The following is a 12,009-nucleotide window of genomic DNA, read 5'->3' on the forward strand; positions in this document are numbered from 1 at the left end:
TTACACTAAATACCTCCCATTCAGTGTGTGTTTCCTAGGTAATGAAGGTAAAACAGATGGTGCAGGAATATCAACAAAAGGAGTTGGAGTATGGGAAGGTGTAAAATACTGCCAATTGGAGGGAAAATGAGTATTGGTTGATGTATAAGGTAGAATAGACTCATGAAAAGTTACATTTCTAGAAATGAAGATTTCTTTGGTGTTTAAATCATAAAGAACAGACCCATTGTAACCTGACTTGTACCCTAAGAAAACTGATTTTCTTGCTCTTGACTGTAATTTTGTTCTGTGAGATTGAAGGGTAGAAGCATAACAAAGACAACCAAATAATTTGAATGAGTTAATATCAGGTAAAGTGTTATAAAGAACTTGATAACTTGACTTGTTTTTGAGGACAAGAGTAGGAACTCTATTGATGAGAAAGACAACATGTAAAACAGAATAAGACCAAAAGAAATTGGGAAGTTTAGACTGGAAAAGAAGAGCTCTAGCAACATTTAAAATGTGTTGATGCTTTCTCTCAACTCTACCATTTTGTTGAGGAGTCTCAACACAAGACCTTTGATGAATGATACCATGAGAAGCATAAAAAGCAGATAAAAGGAATTCAGGGCCATTGTCAGATCTAATGATTTTGGGTGTAACTTTATGTTGATTTTGAATGAGGAAAATAAAATGTTGAATGTGAGAAGGAACTTCAGATTTGTTTTTGAGTAAAATAATCCATAAAAATCTACTATGATCCTCAACAATGGTGAGAAAATACCTATGACCATGTATAGAAACATTAGCAATAGGTCCCCAAATGTCAAAGTGGAGAAACTCAAAATTAGAGGAAGCAAGAGAGGTACTTGAATTATAAGGCAATTTTCTTTGTTTGGCAAAATGACATATATCACATATGGATTTATTATCAACATGAATATCAAGATACAAAAAATGCATTTGTGACAGTCTTTGATTGGACAAATGCCCTAACCTAAAGTGCCACAATGCAGTAGAAGGTATATGAACATTATTATTACAAGAAACTGGATTACAAGACTGAGATGAAACTTTATTACAATGGAAATTATTAACAGAACAATGACTAGAATTTGAAGGAGCAGGAATTCTCAATCTATAGAGTCCATCACAGAGATCACCCAAACCAATCATCTTCTGTGATTTCACATCTTGTATGGTGCATATATCATTCACAAAATGTAAATGGTAAGTCATGAGTTTGCATAATTTGGAAACATAAATAAGATTGACATGGAAATGTGGTGAATATAATATATTAGTGATATGAAAGTGAGGTGAAAATGAGACAGTACCAGCATAATGCACTAAAACAGATGTACCATTAGGTAAAGTAACATGAAGAGGTTTGATTCTATAGAATGAATGAAGTAGAGACAAAGAAGAACAAATGTGCTCATTTGCACCTGAATCTATAAGCCAATAATTTGACTTGACATGCAAGCAATAAGGGAAAATAGTGTTGATACCTGCATAAGCTTGAAATGATGAGGAAACTGGTTTAGAGATGATATGATTAGTGTTGGCTAAGGTGGTTGGAGGTGTAGGTGGAATCAAAGATGATTGTTGGAGCAAGGAGACAAGATGAACATACTGCTCTTGAGTCAAACTAGTTTGAGAAACAACTGAAGAACCTGCATCAACACCTTGAGATTCAGGAATTCCCTCTGAATTCATAGCATTAGTGGAAGTAGATCCCTTATTAGCATTAGGGAAACCATGTTTTTGATAGAAGAACTCAAGAGTGTGATTAGTCTTGTGGCAAAAAGTGCAGTATTTGGAATTGTTCTTAGGTGGATGTGAACCAGAATTAGGTTTACCACACCCAAATGGTTTTCTTGCATCAGATGCATTCACCGGAATGTTGGAATCTTCAATGGAAGAAGAAGCAGTAACAGTAGAATTGTTATTTTCCTCTTGAATGACAAGCGACTAGATTTTGTTGATAGAAGAAAGAGGTTCCATAAGCAGAACCTGTGTTTTCACAACTGCAAAATTATCATTCAAACCAGTGAGGAATTGAATGATTTGATTCTCCAAACGAAAATTGCTAGCAGATAGATTCATAACGACATGGATGAGGACAAGTGAACATAGGCATTGGACGATGAGAATTAAGCTCTTCCCAAAGTGATTTCAAATCAGTGAAGTATTCAAGCACAGACTTGGTTCCTTGTTTCAAGTTGTTGATAGTAGTACGTAAAGAAGCAATTCTGACTCTATCAACCTTGGAGAAGCGTTCTTGAAGCTCAATCCATATGTCAATGACGTATTCATGGAATACAATTGTTTGAGCAATTTGAGGAGAAACAGAGTTCAGAATCCAAGAGTGGATCAAGCAGTTACAGCGATCCCAAGCACTACGGTTCAAGTCATCAGGAGGAGGAATGGGAATAGATCCATCAACAAAGGAAAGCTTGTTCTTGGCGCCTAAAGCACGCTTTATAGAACGATGTTATGCGAGGTAGTTTGAACCGTCAAGAAGAGGTGTAACTAACACAGATCCAGGATTTTCAATCGGATGCACGTAGTAAGGTGAATCGATGTTTGGTTGAACAACCTGAGGAGCTTGTCTTGGAGGCATGATGAAGATGAAGCAGAGAAGTAGTAGAATTGAGAAAACAGAGGATGCAGAAAAACGAAGAAGATCGAAGAAGATGATGCGTGAAACGATGAAAAGAAGAGAATCAAAGAATCTCAAAACAAAATTGAGATAGAAACGAGAAGAAAGGAGGAAGAATCAATGTGATTCTTCACGAAAACGAGCGAAATCGAGAAATGATGAAAAAGCTTGAAGCTCACGCATCAATGGCGGAAGCTAACTGAATCATAACAAACTCTTCTCAAGAAGAGAGAGAGTAAAACTGATACCATATTATCAAATGAACAAAAGGAAAAATGATTCTCATTAATGATGAATGAAGTTACAATGGTATTTATACAATTCTAGTATAAGCTGTGTAACCAACTAAACTAACTAAGAAGAAGAGTGTACAAATTCTAAATTTCCCTCTATGTAGCTTGCTTGTGTTGCAAGTTATTTCTATGGAACTTGTATTATCTGTTTTGTCTTATATGTTCAATACTAAGCACACAGTTAGCTAATCACAACTGTTGCTGACTTAGTTAATGTAGTTAGTAAATTGTTAGTTGCATATAGTTACTTTGTTACAACTGTGCTGACCCAGCACTTGCAATTAGAAAACAGTTCCACAAGTTAGTTAAGAATCAACTTGTATATAAACTTTTCCTCAGTTGAAATTTTCATTCTCTTTATGTTAACTGACCGGTTCCAAGGGGAAGGGGACCACCCAGGGGACGGACTCAGGTTCTCCTGAACAATTTGTCATTTGATGGAGCTCATTAACCACTTGATGGATACTCTATTTTACAATTCATACATGAGGGATACTGGATAGGACAATTTTATTTCATTTTCAAGTGAAAATCACATGTTGTATAGGATGCAATTTGAAATTTTATCTTAAATTGATTGATACAACGACTGCATGTAGATATTCAACCACTTGAGCCCAACCACTTGCTTAGTAAATTTCAATGTCAATTTCTCTCTCAAATTCTTTTCAATTCAATCTTCTCTCTGGTTCAATTTTATTCACTAATACGTTACTGTTTTTCATGTCATATAACCCACTAACAGAAAATAGGTGAGACTAAATGTTTTTTATATGAAATATGTGATTGAATTTTGTAAGTATGCTTTCTTCTGTCAAGAAGATAAAATTTTTAGTTCTATTCACAAGATACAATATCTACATGAAAAATGTGATTGAATTTTGTAAGTATGCTTTCTCCTGTTAAGAAGATAAAATTTGTAGTTCTATTCACAAGATACAATATCTACATGAAAAATGTGATTGAATTTTTAAGTATGCTTTCTTCTGTTAAGAAGATAAAATTTGTAGTTCTATTCACAAGATACAATATCTACACGAAAAATGTGATTGAATTTTGTAAGTATGCTTACTTCTGTCAAGAAGATAAAATAGTAATTAACTTTATACTTTCTATAAATCAATGAAACTTATGTCCTTTTATCACATTGTGTTTATGGTAGATTCTTTATCTTCTTAATCTTTATTTATTTCGTTTTAAAACCATACGATATCATCTATAATTTATTAAAGTTATTACTATATTTACAAAATAATATCTGATAATTTGGTGAATAAGGTAAAAAATTGAAATCACATACCACTTTTTAATATAATATTTTTTTTTATAGTTTACTATTCAAAGTACGAATAATTAATGGCATAAAAAATAAAATCGGATATTGAATTTAAATAATTTCCAGTTTTTATATTTTTTTTTTGACCGAAGCAAAATTAACTATTATCATTAATCAACCAATGTTCAATACAATAAGGATAAGAATCAAAAATACAGTGACTAGCCCAAGAACAGGCCGCCCTAGCTAAAGTATGAGCAACCATGTTCGCTTGTCTCCTAATAAACTTCACCTCGAAGTTGGAATGTAAAGCTAACTGATAAATAATACTAGAAACAATAGCACAAAATTCTAAATCACCATGACCCCAAGACGATAGAGCATGCACTAGAGTAGATGAGTCGGACTCGAAGACAACCCGTTCCCATCTGTTTGCATCAGCAAAGTGAAGGGCTTCGAGTAAGGCTACTGCCTCCCCCTCCAAAACTGTCATATTTGCCCGCTGCCATTTTGTTTGAGCCCGAATAAATTGCCCGCGAGAGTCTCTAACACAACACGCAAAAGTTGTAATATGGTTACGGTCATGGAACGCGGCATCCACATTGCACTTCAACCACGTCTCGCTCGGTTTCTCCCAAACTGAGTTGTTGCCTTGCACTCTATTATGCCCGTGTTGTACAACCGGTAGTGAGGGCTGTTTATGAACCTCTTGCCAATGCTGCCATGCATCTAGTGCCATCCTCCCAATGCTCGTTGATGTATGATGAGCGTCATTCCAAATGACATCATTACGTGCAGTCCAAATTTGCCAAAGAAGTAAAGCCACCCGACCAGCAATGTCTCAGCTTTCTGAGCGACATATATCAAACACAAAATCTGCCAAATTGTTCATAGTTCCAACTCGCGATTGCCGCACAGTCGAAAGTCCTGCCCAATACCAACTCTCACGTGCCACCGTACAACCCACAAAGTCATGCCAATCATCCTCAACAGCCGTATCACACCAGGGACAGATCACCTCACATTGTACATGTCGTGATTGTAATCGGAGACGCGTTGGCACACATTCCCTGCAAATCCTCCATAACAAATTACGAGCTTTATGAGGGGAATTCACCTTCCAAATTCTTTGCCACTCTCCTTCAACATGGAATCGATCAGTATGTAGCAACTCCATCATAACTAGTTTATAACCAGTCTTGACAGTATACCTCCCGTTACGCTCCATCATCCACGATATTCTATCATTCTGAACTTCCGCAAATAATGGTGTATCGAGAATAGCTTGCACCATATCATCTGGGAATAAAGATTCAATCTTACCGACATCCCAAACTCGATCCTCGTCAGCTATCAAATCAGACACACTCAAGCTATGCACACCTTGGCTTTGTGGGGATTGAATCCAGCTACCTTGAACACCTCGAATCCAAGGATCATTCATCACGCTGACCTGCTGCCCATTTCCAACTGTCCACCTACATCCATGTAAAAGTATCTGACGCGAATTCCAAATACTCTGCCAAGCAAAGCTTGGGTTATTACCGAGTTTAGCACCCAAAAATGAAGAACGGGGAAAATACCTCGATTTAAAAACTCTAGCAACCAGAGACTCAGGTTTAGAAAGAAAGCTCCATCCTTGCTTAGCTACCATAGCGATATTAAAAGCTTTGAAATTCCTAAACCCCATTCCACCAAACTCTTTGGGGCATGTCATACGTTCCCATGCCATCCATTTAATCCCTTGGTTGTTACTCCTTCCTCCCCACCAAAACGCATTGATCATCTTCTCAATATCATCTATCACTGAACTCGGCAGAAGATAAATACTCATTATGTATGAAGGAATAGATTGTAAAACAGACTTGATCATAACCTCCTTACCCACCTTTGTTAATGCTCGTCCCCTCCACGCATTTATTCGTTTCCAGATACGATCCTTGATAAAAGAAAAAACAGACCGCTTATCTCTACCAATCATCGAAGGTAGTCCCAAATACTTTCCAGTACCCATCACATGTCGGACACCAATAATGTGTGACAAATCCTCTTGTGCCGCCCCACTCATGTTGCGACTGAAGAACACCTCAGATTTTGATAAATTAATTTCTTGTCTAGATGCTGCCTCATAAGTTTTAAGAATAGTGAGTAAACGTTGTGCTTCCACCACATTGGCCCTGCAAAATAAGAAACAATCATCTGCAAACAAAAGATGGGACACCACTGGTGCGCCGCGACATACTTGTACCCCATGAATATCACCTCTATTAACTGCCTTATGTATTAGAGTTGAGAGGCCCTCAGCCACCAAGATGAATAAATATGGTGATAATGGGTCACCCTGGCGCAACCCTCGGCCGGGTACAATAGACCCCCACCCTGTCAAAGTTCATAAGCACCGAATACGTAACATAACTAACACACATCATCATCCACTGGATCCATTTCTCATCGAACCCCATTCGCATAAGCACGCCACGAAGAAACCCCCAATCCACTCTATCATAAGCCTTGCTAATATCAATCTTAAGAGCCAATTCCCCTTGCCATCCTTTCGTCTTCCTCTTCATTGAGTGGATTATCTCGGTAGCTATTAATGTGTTATCCAGTATGGAACGCCCCTCGACAAATGCTGACTGCTCCTCTGACACACATTTATCCAAGCAACGTTTCAGTCGATTAGCGACCAACTTCGACACCATCTTATACAAAACATTACAAAGAGATATAGGCCTAAGATCCTTCATGTTATCCGGGTCTTCGCACTTTGGGATCAAACAAATATTTGTTTATGTAAGGTTTGTAGGAAAGTAACCGCGATCCAACCAAGAAACTACTGCCTGAAAAATATCATCACAACACACATGCCAAAATCTCTGATAAAATGCCGGGTTAAAACCATCTGGACCTGGGGACTTGTCTGGTTGCATATGAAAAAGGGCTTGACGCAATTCTTCCTTTGTAATAGGTGCTGTAAGCATTGCATTATCATCCATCGAAACACACTGACTCATCAAATCCAGCACCGGTTCGTGGACTCCCGCATTCGCAGAAAATAATTGCTCAAAATAACTTTGTGCCACGTTACACTTATCCTCTTGCGACGTAGCCGTCCTCCCATCATCCGTGCGAAGCTTACTAACCTTCTTCACTTTGCCACGAGCTATCGCTGATGTATGAAAGAACTTAGTATTCATGTCCCCTTCCTTCAACCAGTGCATTTTCGCTCTTTGCTTCCAAAATGCCTCCTCCTGAACAAGTGGTCGAGCATGCTTCTCACGGGTTGCGACGTATTGTGTACGCATCATACCATTCGGTACATGTTGCAGTTTCCTATTTAAATAATATAATAGTTCAACGATTTAACACTATTACTTTTTAGTATTGTCCTTTTATTTATATTTTGTTTGGTGGTAGCTGGCCTTTTCATCTTCTTTATGAAATATGCTGATTAAAAATTAAATAACGATGGTCCTCAAAAGTTTTTTTTTTATTTTATCAGATTCTAGAAGAATTATTTAGGAAAGAACAAATTAACTTTCTAATTTCATAAAAACAAAAGATATCTTAAAAATAAAAAATAAAAAACATTTTAAAAAATAATATGAAAGAGAATAAAAATACATGGATTGTCCCTGTATATAGAGGCTGGGGTTCGAACTTTTGATTTCTAACATTCATTTCAAAATTTCTAACCATTAGATTATTGACAAAAAAGAATACAAAACACGTACCTGTCTTATATATGTACCCCAAAAAAATATGTTTATAGATAAATCCACTAATTTTATCAGTAATAACCTATTATTTATTTTTCCTCTTTTTTTTTCTGAAAAAGTCAAAAGATAACATAACAACACACAAGAAGTGTTTGAAGCTCTGATGATTGACCCTTGCCTTGTAACGCTAGTTTTCTGAATGAATAAAAGAGTGTGTAAAGTCTATATTTAAAGTACATCATTGCTTAGGGGTTAAAAGAGTAAAACTAGGGGTTGTTCACTAAAAATAACTTAAAAACCAAGCAATCAACACTCCCTGGTCATGCTCATACGCATGGTGCATGAAGTGAGGGGCAAGGGCGCATGAGGCAGTAGAAAATTCTGCCTCATGCGCAGGGGCGCATGGCCTGAGCACCGGTGCGCTTTTGGCATCCCCTCTTGCACAAATTCTGTTGTTTTTGTCTCTTTTTCTAGCGTTCTTCCGTCTTGCAATGCCTTAAAACTTGAAATGAATTTTCTTCACCTTTTATGGTCTTCAAATAACTCCTAAGAACCATTGATTTCAATCTTCATGTCCTTGATCCTACACGTGATGTATTGTTTTGCCGATTTACAGGATTTCTCACTAAAAAGACTCAAAACACCTATGAGAGTTGCATTATTTAAGATAAAACTGAATTACAACAAATCTAATGAAAATAATACAAAAAGTTCCTCAACCCATTGACAACTCCTCTAAATGACTTCTAATTTTCCTTCAAATGCAAAAAAAATAACTAAAAACTTAACCTAAGTTCCCCAAACTTAAATTGTTGCTTGTCCTCAAGCAACAAAATAGGAAGAAGTTAGAATTTACATAAATGTAAAAATTGGAACATACCTTTCTGGAAATGGTGCTCTGATTGTTATTCTTCCCACACCCAGACTTAATTAGCTTACCACTTCAACACAAGCGGGACAAACTTAGAAAAGATACTCTTACTTTCAACCATTGACAATTACAAGATACACATATGTACTTCCTCAAGCCAATGGGGCTGGTCAATGTGTTTGCCACACTCCAGTTGTAGGACTGCCAATACAGGTTGTAGAATTGTACGAACGTGGGACCTTCAAGGAAGAAGCATGCGGATCAAGTTAGATAAGTCACCAATGATTGCTAGTGCGAAGAAGGATAAGAAATATGTTGATTCCCAAGAGATAAGACAAAGACATCTGCACAAGAGAAATTACCAAAGAACATAATTTGGATAGATTCTAGACTTGTACTGTAAAAGAACAATGTTAATTTTGTACCAAGGGTTCGAAAATTGTATTCTAATTTGACCATGAGTATTCATTTAGGGTTAACAGCCACTATTGTTCTCTCACCATCTCATTCTTTCCATTCATGAGCATGAGTGCTAGTTCCTAAAGAGTTAGAGTCTTAGGATCATTTTGAGTGACTAATGCAAAAAGCTCACTCCCCTCCTTCACAAATCGTAATTTTCCTTTGTTAACTCTAAATTCTTCTACTAATTATTGCTATTATGTTATTCAAAAATTATTTCAATAATGTTTTGATGCTTCTTTTCTCAATCTTATATTGTTGTGTTTAAGCTACCATGAGATTTGAGATTCCAGGATGAGATCTGAGAAATTTAGCGCCATAAAGGAAAAAGAAGGGGATGCTCTGGTCGAGGGTGAAGTGCTCCGCCACTCTTGAAGCAACAAGTGACAACACTTTCAAAGTCTTGGAACAATAAACTTCTCTTGCCAAACTTAACGAGCGAAAATCTTCTCATGGCTAAAGAAGGAATTAGGGTGATTAGAATGGAAGAAAGAAACCAATTCTAACTACACCAACCCAAACGACCACTACCGTATGAAAACACGAACAAACTAGGAAAAAAATCTTAAAAGTTTCTCACAAAGAATCATTTTATCATGACTCAAAGGGAATAAACTAAAATAATTCATGTTACTTATGGGTTTGACCCTATAACAAGCAAATGTGGTGTGTAGTTTTTATTTAAAGACTTCTTTATTACTTAAATTAAACAAACCATATTTTTTTATTTTTTTCTCTCACTAATATCCAAAATATATGTTGTTTTTTTATTGAATCAAATAGCTATATATATGTATATTTTTTTGGGGATATATATATATATAGGGTTTGCCAACTTAGACCAACAAAAAACATGAAAGTCCAAGTTAGCAAAAGTGCACCTAAACCAGATCCCAAACCCAGAAACTAGAATGAAAAACCATTAACCAAAACACTAAACCAGAAATATCAACAAACCCTAAAACAATGAAAAAGGACGGTGAACACATACCTCGTCAATCAGACCTTCAAAATCGTCATCTTTTGCAGCCATTTTTCGTCTTCAACTTGCGAAATCGAAGCTTCTTTTTCCTCTTTGATTCTTCTTCAACCGTTTGTATTCTACACTCTTTCTCTAAAAACCCTTTCAAGTTTCTAAAACCAGCTTCACTTTCTCTCTCTATGACCAAGAAAGCCTTATATACGTGACACGTTGGATCCTTCGCGTGTGCACTCACTAACAGGAAAGTGACTTATTTGACAGAAATGATTATTTTGACTAACAGAGCAAAACTAAAAGGACCAAAGAATTGATTTTGCGAGTTATGGGACCAAAATAAAAACAAGAAATTACGTATGGGACCAAAAATCCAATTAAGCCAAGAAAAAACAAACTCATAAAACGCTTTTCCAATAGAGGTTTCACCCGATGGACCTAGGATCTATAATTAAAGCAACATGAGAAAATCAAATCGAGTAATGAGCAGCTATATTCAACTAGGAAAAACCAAAATAATAAAACAAATCAAGAATCAAAACAAAAGTGTTCGTAATTGAAGGAAAAAGATACAACCAAATTGAATAATTGAGCCACTAAAACCATTCATCAAACAAAAAACAAGGCACCAAATTCAAGTAGAAAAAAAAAGTACTTGATAAATAATAACTCAAATCAAATCATCGAAACAAAAACCCAAAACATAGAAATTGATTATCAAATTAAGGTTTCAATTAAAAAAAATTATATAAATATAAAACATGAAACTTTTCAAAAAAAATTATAATTAAAACAAAATTGCTTATAATTGAAGCAAAAAGAGAAAATCAAGTTGAGTAATTGAGCAACTAAAATCAAATGATAAAAAAAAACCTAAAAAAGAAAAAAATTATAATCAAATTAAGGGTTTGATTAAAACATTATCAATAAAGCATGAAACTATACAAAAAAAAAATGAAAACAAAAGACAAATTGGTCGTTAATGGAAGCATATCGTAGAAAACAAATTGAGTAATTAATGAAGAGACACTCAAACCTCAAGAATATCAACATGATCAGCACTACTCCCTTCATTGAGAAACAAAAATTTGATCATCATTGACTCGCTACTTAGTACACACTTCCGGTTTGGTTGATAAAAGTTAAATTTATTGTGAATGCGATGGTTAATAGATGATAAATGCTATATCAAGTGTATATAAATTGGGATGCCATATGAATTTGATCATGATACAACTACATCTATTATATATGTAGTTGATGAAAATAGGTGTAACTGCTGACTCATTATATTTTACATGCAATTAAACTTTATAACTGGAAATGCAAATTATAATGACAGCTAAACGACGACAATTTCCACGTGTTCATTTAGAACCGCAACTAGAATTGATCACAACTAGATTTGGTCACAACTCACGTGCACACCAAAGCTACTACTTGTGGCTTCTCAACTTTCACGTCCAAAGTGCATGGAGATGTGATAAAGTGAATTTAATCATTGTTTTGTAGATGGAAGCTGAATTTATTGTGACAGCTAAACGATGATGATTAGTAGGTTCGTATTACACAGACCAAAAATACACTTGCACCGTTGTTTGCACTCAACATTAAAGGAACACAACACTTAGTCACCTTTGCCAAGAAGACTTTCAATACAAAGTGTTCGTAAAAAATCAAACTTTGATACTACTGTTATATCATTGTGGGGGGGGGACCATCACGTTGGAATTTAAGCAACCACATAAGTGAAATTAGACACCACTTT

General features: G+C 35.8%; 1 pseudogene; it reads right to left on the reverse strand.

Moving 5' to 3' along the window:
• Nucleotides 1-4,955, reverse strand: LOC146945888 (uncharacterized; annotated as a pseudogene).
• Between the last annotated feature and the right edge of the window lie 7,054 nt (nucleotides 4,956-12,009).

Source organism: Medicago sativa, chromosome 2 (assembly GCF_051527215.1).
Source record: "Medicago sativa cultivar Bolivia chromosome 2, Bolivia_mono, whole genome shotgun sequence".
Lineage (NCBI taxonomy): Eukaryota > Viridiplantae > Streptophyta > Magnoliopsida > Fabales > Fabaceae > Medicago > Medicago sativa.